The sequence below is a fragment of the Phalacrocorax carbo genome, chromosome Z (genome assembly GCF_963921805.1).
Source record: "Phalacrocorax carbo chromosome Z, bPhaCar2.1, whole genome shotgun sequence".
NCBI classification, from domain to species: Eukaryota; Metazoa; Chordata; class Aves; order Suliformes; family Phalacrocoracidae; genus Phalacrocorax; species Phalacrocorax carbo.
Window position 1 is genome coordinate 63,521,847 of NC_087548.1, and position 9,079 is coordinate 63,530,925.

At 42.8% G+C, this 9,079-nt stretch overlaps 1 long non-coding RNA gene across 2 annotated transcripts; it reads left to right on the forward strand.

Annotated features, from left to right (window-relative positions):
* The first annotated feature begins 1,979 nt into the window (after positions 1-1,979).
* Positions 1,980-8,679, forward strand: LOC135310534 (uncharacterized). 2 transcript variants are annotated; one of them, XR_010370630.1, is made up of 4 exons: positions 1,980-2,615; positions 2,723-2,856; positions 7,830-7,927; positions 8,159-8,679. It is a non-coding gene; the product is annotated as an uncharacterized LOC135310534 (long non-coding RNA). The 2 variants fall into 2 exon arrangements; XR_010370629.1 differs by having other exon boundaries at positions 1,980-2,856.
* The last annotated feature ends 400 nt before the right edge of the window (positions 8,680-9,079 follow it).

A 9,079-nucleotide genomic window follows, 5' to 3' on the forward strand; every position in this document is an offset into this window, starting at 1 on the left:
ATTGTGTGGTATTATTATTATTAATGTGGTATCATTATTATTATTACAAGGTATTAATCCACCATCTGATATTTAGTAAACCATAGACGCATTTATGGTTTAAGAGGGCACACGTGCAGCTAATTCTTTCCAGAAATAGGCTCCAGAGTAAGCCGGACTTCTGGTGTGCTCCCTGCAGAGCTGCTGCTCTAGGTTTCCTACTCTGAAGCCAAAACAGGGGTCACCATTTGGTCCAAGTGAAGATGCTGTTGACCTGATTCCTGATTTTGTTTAGATCACATGTGCCTTCCTTATTTACGCATATAAAAGGCTGAACAGAAGAAAGTCCTGTGCCTGTGAGGGGGTAAAATGAAGTACTGTTAGGCTATGAAGCTCACCTTTCCAGAAACTGAGCTTTGCCCAAGTACAAACACATGTTTTTCAAACAGAATGTGCATCAACAAGCACCGTTGCCCAATTTACCTTGCTTTGATCATATCACATCGTTTGCCAAGCTTATCTAGTGAGTGAAGCAAGCAGTTGACATAAAGTGTTGCCTGAGCAGAAAATGAACTTTGGTCAAGTATCAGGGATCATAAGCCAGTCACTGGATTTGTTCATATCAGCTTAAAATAAAATAAATTATCTAGCTTTTATTTCTTCTGTGGGGACCTAACACATTCCACATCAAACTCAAAATAAGAGGTGGATTTTTTTTTAAAAGCCACTGTATTGGCTCTGGATGACATGGAGTTAATTTTCCCCATAGCATCCCTCATAGTGCTGTGCTTTGCACTGGTAGCTAGAAGGGTGTTGATAACACACCAGTGTTTTGGCTACTGCTCAGCAGTGCTTGCACAGCATCAGGGCTGCCTCCAACAGTCTCACCCAGCAGGCTGGGGGTGGGCAAGATCTTGGGAGGGGACACAGCCAGGGCAGCTGAACCCAACTGATTCAAGGGATATTCCATACCATATGACGTCTGCTCAGCAATAAAAGCTAAGAGAAAGGAGGAAGGGTGGCAGGGGAAGGGCAGTCATTACTTATGACATTTGTCTTCCAGAGTAACCGCTACACGTACTGAAGCCCTACTTCCGGTGAAGTGGCTGGAGAGAATAAATTCTTTGTTCTCCTTTTGCTTCCATGCACAGCCTTTGCTTTTTCTTTATTAAACTACCTTTATCTTGATCCACAAGGTTTCTTTTTCCATCTCATTTTCTCCCTCCTCTCGTCGGTCCTGCTGAGGAGACAAGTGATAGAGCAGCTTGGTGGCACCTGGCATTCAGTCCAAGTCAACCCACCACACCCACAAATGATTGCAAACATGGACATAAATCAAGGGAAAAAAAACCCATAGACTTCAGGAACACATACTGCAGTGACTAAGTGGTCTAGATTGTGCCTTTTCTATATTTGAACTTCAACAACATTTGTGTTGGAAAGAGGGCAGCAGTGTGAATGAAACAGGCCTGCATTGGTTTTTTGATCAGTCAAGTTACAGGTCAGTTTGACTTTGAACCAGCAATAGCACTATCTTACTGCAGTTGATTCCATTTGATTTAGCTGGCTATGATTTGCTCTTGAGCTGTTCTCCCTTGGAAATGCATCCATTCATAGAAGTGATTAGATGACTTGGGTGACCCATTACAACATCTAATTATTTTTTTTTTTTTAGTTTAGCTCAAATGTGAGTGTTTGCTTGATTTATTTTATCCTGAGGGATATAAAAGTCGTCAGAGAAGAGGGGCTGAAAACCACCTGGAGTTTGCCAGGGTTGGCGGCATGGCCAGCCAGACCCCTACAGGAGTCAGAGAGAACCTGCAGCTCCTTACATGCCACAGCAGTTGGGATTTAGACAGTCACTGTCCTGACTTTCCTAAGATCATGAGGCTCCTGGGTTTGCTGTGCTCTCCCAAGAAAGCCTTAAGATCGAGTATACATGCTGCAAAACTCAGGGATCAAAGATATGTTGAGCCAATTTTGTTTTCTGCTCACTGTGGGGTAGGTCTCATCCCACTGAAATATAATGTCTTAGGGTCTCTGCATCATGGCTAGTAGCAGGGCCATCCTGGGACAGTTTCAGCATCTTGAAATTTCTGGGGCAAAAGGGTGCCTTGGTTCTGACCCCTCTATGTGCAATGTTCTCTGCATGGAGCAAGAATGGAGAGGCAAAGGTGATGCCAGGGCTCATGATATCCCATACTGCTGGTGTGACTGGGTGACACTGTTGAGCCAGGGTGGAGCTGTCGGCTTACAGCAGAGTGCTGCAAGCACTTCTTCATACCGTAAGTACTTAGTTTTTCATCCCAGATTTCTTATTGTGCATGAATCATTTATCAATGATTTGGCCTTGTACTGCTGAAAAAACAAAGGTCCTCATTTTCACCAGGGCAGCATGCCTATTAACAGTAGTACTGCTATCATAGACTCAAGTTAGGTTTGTATGACAAGCTGTCCTCTTAAGTGTTCAGGTGATGGAAAGTTTAGTAGATTCAGGAAGACCCCAGCAAAAAACCCTCCTTCCTTGTTTCTCGATGTATACTCAGGAAGTAAATGGGACACAGATTTGGTAAGAGAACGAATGTTACAGCCACCTGGCTTCTTTGGTGAGTCCACCTCCATTCTCAGCAGTCCAGGTTAGTGCTGTTTGCTCCCCTGTAGACCCCCTCTGAATTTCACCCTAGCATCAGTCCTATGAACATAAATAGATTATCTGCCTCTCTCTCATTTCATTTAACACCAGGTTTGTGCAAATGGAAACTGATGACTCACAAGGATTGTTCTGGGACTGGCTCATTAGGCTCTGGAGGAGATATCACAGTGGCTTTTCCAGAGAGGGCAAATGTGGTTCACTGAGTTAACACACTGTACTAACTGGTAAGCCCTCCCGGCATGGCTGGGCTTTATTGCTCTGTATATGTATGTATCTTTCTGCCTGCCTCTAAACCAAACTTATTTATGTACAGGCTACTTGTGCAAATAAAAATGCTGTTGTTCCAAAGGACACATGCCAAGCAGTCAAAAAGTGTATTGAGTTTCTAGTTGGCATAAAACCAAGGCCTCAGTGCTTTGCACAAAGAGTCCCCGACTCATGAGCAGCATGCAAAATATGATGGAAAGTAGTGGCGGAGTCTGGCATCAAAAGGCTTTTGCATAGTTTGGAGTTTCAATTACAAGAAACCCCAAAATGATGCGTACACAGGTGTGTCTATCTTTGTATTACAAATTTCTAGTAATAATACAGTAAATAATGAATATATTTGAGAACAAAGGTAAAAAGGACTAGCGCAGCAATAATAAACAGAGCAAAGAGGTGCCCTGAAGTGTTGCAAGGTAACAGAGTGGGAAACATATTCAATGAAACATCTACATTGCTTGAAAACACCATATGTTGCTTTGCCAAGAACTCTAGCTGTGCCACTTAACTGTGCTGAGCATTAGTCATGAAGCCAGCCACTCTCCTGGGAGGGAATTGAAGTTAATGATCCTGTCTTTAAACAGGCTTCCCAATGCAGGAACCCTCTCCAAGTGCAAGCCTGCATTCTTCTAATGCAGCAGGGGCCATCATTCTTGTTAGGAATTCTGTGGTATAATTGATAAAAACAAAATTTGCAAGCCTAGTTATGAAGTTATTTCTAATGCATTTTCTGGAATATTGCTACACTGCGGGCTGTTTCAAGACCTGATGCCTTTTGGAATCAAGAGACCTACACTAGTGGGTGGTGAGTCCCTCCCACCCCACCTTTCTACATCGTGGGCAAGAACATATCTGGGAATCCATCTAGGAAGCTTTGCCAGAGCCTTTTGCTACAATGGCTTGGTTCATGCTGGCCTTTGTCCCCATTAGGCAGATGTTGCCATCATGAAGTGGCTCCAAATCTGTCAGATCGCATCCCAGGGAATATCCCCAGTGTCTGTAAAATCCTCACATGACTTAAGGGACATGTAGGTGTCAGTGGTGGACTCTCAGTGAAAATGTTGACACCAAGCATCAATCATCACCGATGTGAAAAACAAGGTAAGATATACCTCACCACTTCAGTGAAATCCTGTGTCGCCTGTAATGACATTTTGCTTTCCCTATTCAGGGACGAGTGTAGAGCCTTTGCACCCCCCAGCTCACCCAGTTCCCCTCCCTCTGAAGGAAGCTGGAAGTGCAAAGAGGTGGAGAGAAGGGTTTGTGCATCTGAAGCAGCAGTAGAAGAGGAAACAAAAGTGTTTATAGAACAGCACAAAATATTCAGTGCCTTGCCAGTGTTTGAAAATAAATAATGACAGTCTGCTATATTCTGCCTAAATTTCTCTACACTTTCTCTCAGACAAGGTTTAAATACCTAATTCATCACATTAATTTAAAGACTGAAGTGAGGCAGTTAAATTAGGAACTGTGCCTCCTCTTTTTTGGCAACAGGAAAAGGAAAGGGTTTTTAGAAGGTGAGGTGCATCCAGTGAAAACATCAACTCAGTTCTCAGCAATGGTCAGAAACATGAAGGAAGATCCAGGTTGTTCAGAAAATGGTGAAGGACTAAACAGGGAATGCCATTATGGCACTGTATGCATATCTATGATATATCTGCATTGGACACTGCATTTGGTTTGAAGCGTCTGAGAAAAAGTCAAAGAACTGAGAAGTTACAGAGAAGAATGGCAAGTTTTGTGAAGCTAGAGAACAGCTTTCCCATGATAAAAATTCAAACAGTTTACGACACTTCAGTCTGGAAAGGAGCAGAACTCACAGGTCTGTAAGATCTTGAGTGACTTGAAGGAGCTGACCACGTTTCATGGACTCTTCCAACACAAAACATCAAAAACGTTGACTTAAAGAAACATAGGTAGGTTCCAGATGGGCAGAAGAAGGTGACTCTTCAGAAAACACACAACTAGCTTGTATCGCTCCTTGCTGCAAAACAGTGTAAATTATAAAAGTTGTTTGGGTTTTCAGAATAACTCAACAAACTAATGAGAAAAGACCATCTAGATTTACTAAACACAAATAAACCACCACCTAAAGATGGAAGAACTCTTTGGAAAGTACTCACCACGTTTCTCTAGGTCTTCCCTGCCCTTTCATTGAGACTAAACAAGTCTTATTAAAGGTTATCTGGTGAAATTTTGTAAGGCTTTTTAAACCAGCTTTGTTGTTAGTATCAACTAACTTGGAATTAGTTGGTAATCTGTCCATTTTTAGGAAAATCATCATGACTTGCAAAAGGCTTAGGAAATGCTAGGCAAATATTCAGATATTGAATAATCGCACGAGTGAACAGAAAGAGTAAATTTGTCTGTAAACTGGTCTGTAAGATTAGTAAATAAATCTGCACACCTAAGTGTAGCTTTGAGGATGGAACTTCTGATTTTTGTCACACAATTATGATTGTGCAAGGGCTTATGAAAACTGTTTTGAAAATGCACTGGACTGGCCTTTAGTCCAAACTATGCACATGGTCTAGCCCATTATATTTTCAGTTTTCAGTCAGGTGGATACCAAAAGCAAAAACAACCGCAGTTTCAGAATGGTGAAGGAAAGAGAATATTCCCATGGAAGTCTTACCTGCTCAGAAAAGCAAGAGCAAGCACCACTGAGAAGCCTATGCAGATGATGATTTTCCTGCTTTTCCTGTCCACTTCTATCTGACCCTGTCTAGGAGGTTCCTGTCTGAGGTTACACCTGCAGTATTGTTCATATCTTAACAATTTCTGAGGATTTTTCCTGCATGTTCCAGGTGCTGTAATGGAATAGAAAATATATGTGCGGCTAAACTGTGGCATGAAATCTCTAGTATCCAAGGAAACAGAGAACACACATGGGCAACTTGTCATGTAAAAAGCTAAACCAAATTATCTGTTTCGTTTTACTTGTCCAAGGGACTTATTTTCTCTCTCAGATAAGCCAGTGTAAGAGTATTTAAAATGTCAAAATGGAACCCACATTGCGAAATATAGATCCTCATCTCAAGCACCCTAGTTCTTAACGGGGTTTTCATCTGCAGGTGTAATTTTGGCCTATTAAAATCACAGGAATGAATCACAGGTCCATTATTTGTCTCCAAAAACCTGGATCATCTCTCAAGATGAGATACTGATTACAGACAGCTTGAGACTGGACATATTTTCTTGCCGGTTGCTAGTTCATGCCTGCCAGTAATAAGGAAAATATTGTAATTAGGTGGTTAGACAAAAAATGAGATGTACATTAGTGAAAATACTGAAGTATGATCCAGTAATCTCAAAAGAACCACAGAAGGAAAATATCCCCTTGTGTTTTCACTACAGTTTACCTGCTGCCACCCAGAAGTGAGAACTGCTGAAGTGCTAGGAAAAATGTTTCTGTCTGAAGCTTTCCATGTTATGAGTAAAAATGGGAAGAAACTTTTAGGCAAATGGTATGGATAACTGGCTGCTTTTGATCTGTTTTGTGTAGCCAAGCAAACCCTGTGTAATGCTTTTTGTTCTGTTGCTTGCTGTAGATAGATAGATAGATAGATAGATAGATAGATAGATAGATAGATAGATAGATAGATAGATAGATAGATAGATAGATAGATAGATACGTAAAGCCAGAGTTGCTGTTTCAGTGAATAACCAAGTGCAGGCAAATCCTTAGGCATAGTGGAAAGGGGCCAGAATGGGGCACAGAAGCGTGTGTTAGTCTCCATGGTTTATTTTTAGTTATTTAAAAAAGGAAACTAGAACAAATGTAAAATCTTAATGATAGAGAGGTGTATTCCTCGTTTTAAAGTGTTGTGCTTTGGTATTGCTCCACAGCATGCACTCACTGTCACATGGGACTGAATACACACACTCATGAGCTCTGCAGGGTGCCTGAGATTGGCCTAGACGGTTCAGATTTGCCATAGATAGATTTTTAGGCCCAAGGGAGAGATTATAGTCTGCTGAGAGTCCAGGTTGTCCAAGTACATCATGGCATTTTGTGGTGTCACCTCTTGGGTGAGAAGTGGACAGGGCTAAAACTGCCCAGCCTTGGGTCTAGACAGACCTATCAAATTTAAATGCACGCATATACCTGTGCATATGCACACATACGCACACACTCTTCTCAAGCACAGAACAGAAGACAAGGCTAAACAGATCTGAATATAGATGTAGTATCTACATAGGCACAAAAGTGGCACTAGCTTCGGTGGGAGGAGGGTCAGTACCCCTAACACTGGAGCTGGAGCAGTGCACCTCTGTGCACAGTCCGTCCAGAAGGTGAGGAGTCATGCAGACCTCTAGGAAGGCTGCAGCCTTACAGACAAACCATGGCTGGTGGCAAGGTGGCAGTCTGACTCTCAGCTTGCAAGTTAAGGCAGTTAATTGCTAGGCCTCCCCAGTGTGAGGGAAACGCAAGCATCTACTGAGGCATGGGAATTTATGAGGTAGAATACACCTTTGCAATTTTACTTACTTTAAAGTGAATCCCATTATTCTGGGAGGGGAGGTGTCTAATCAGTGATTTTTGCTGATCTGGGCTAGGCTAGGTTCTACTTCATTTACGAAAGAAATATGTCCATACTGCAGAGCCTGGACTTCCTTGGTCAGTACTCAGTCCAGCGATGGAGCTGTGGCAGCTGTGGTGGACACTGACACTTAAGAGCTGCACCAAAATGTGAAATTAAACAAAAACAATTAATAATTACCCCAGGGAATTTGCTTGGCTTATTGACTTGAGTTAGAGTCAAAAAATGACCTGTTGTGAAGATCCACTTTGACAGCCTGTGCTGGGACCAAGTCTGCTCCTGGGTGCATAGTGCTCAGTAACAGAAGCTGGTAAGCTCTACTGTTAAAACAATAATACCTAAGGAATGGTATGACCGATAAACTCCTGTTAATGTTTACTATGTTGCAGAGAGGAGATCATTCATTTCTGAGAAGAGCACCAGGTTCACATGGGGGTGGCCGACAAGAGTTTATTTGAGACCAGACTGTTCTGGCACTTCTGTCCAGGTGAGTGGTTTCAAGACCTAGGGCATGGCTTTCTGTGTCCCAGGACACCTGTAATAGATACAGCAGGAGGCCTCGCCTGTATTGAAGATTATTTCCCTCATTTTCAGGGTGCTTCCAACCATTTCTTGTAATTGTTCAGCCCTTTCTCTCACTTCTGTAGCCAGGAGAAAGGACAAATGGCCCTGAATTAAGGGTGGTCTCAACGATGTCATCATTTATCCATTTCTACAGTCCACCACGTCTGACAGTATAGTCCAAGGGAGGTGTGTGGTGAGACCCTGGTGAGAAGTGCAGCCCATCAGCCCCCAAAGTACTTGTCTGTCAGCGATTGACAGTAGGAATGCAGAAGAAAACCAGGCAGAAATAATTCTGAAGATGCTGGCAGGAACCGCGGCACCTTCGCACCGTGAAAAGGCACAGCATCAGTACTGCTTCAAGGTGCTGTTCCTGTGGCAGCAGAAGAGATGAAGCCAGGGAGCCAGGACTCCTTCCACACCATCCTTCTTGCCACATCTTTCCTCACCTGGTGCCCCAAGAGGTGCAAGCAGAGCGAGAGGCTGCCCGTGAACTGAGTTGCCTCGCTTTCCACTCTGACGTGAGCATCTTCGCAGGAGCTGCCCCCCGAGCAAAGCTCAAAGGAGGGGGATGAGCGGTAGCATAGCCTTGTGACTGGTGCAAATGAGTCCTGCTGATCCCAGGTGTTTAAAAATTGCAGGACCCAGCAGAATAATGTAATTAGCCAGAAAAAATATCAGGAGATTAAAATAAAGCTTGGGCTGGTTTTAGTTGCTGTCTCATTTTTTGACCTTTAGAGCAACATTCAAGTTGTATTTTCTAGCTTTTCTTCACATCTGCGACAAGCAGAAATATAGTCTTATTTTCTCTTTTTTTAAAACAAAGAAAGAAAACTATACTGTCATTATTTAAGCCCCAGCCTCATCAGGAATGAGGTGAGATTCAGGATCAAATTCTAAGAGGAGCAGGAAATGCCTTTCTCACTTCTCATGCCTGCAGGCCACCCTTGCAGCAGAGCACTGTCACCTGAGCTCTCACACTCTTCTTATAGTTCCTCACCTTTCAAAGAAAAAGACAAGCACCTCATAAGCTATGGGCAATCCACATAACAGAACATTCCCCTTCTCCTGTTTTATG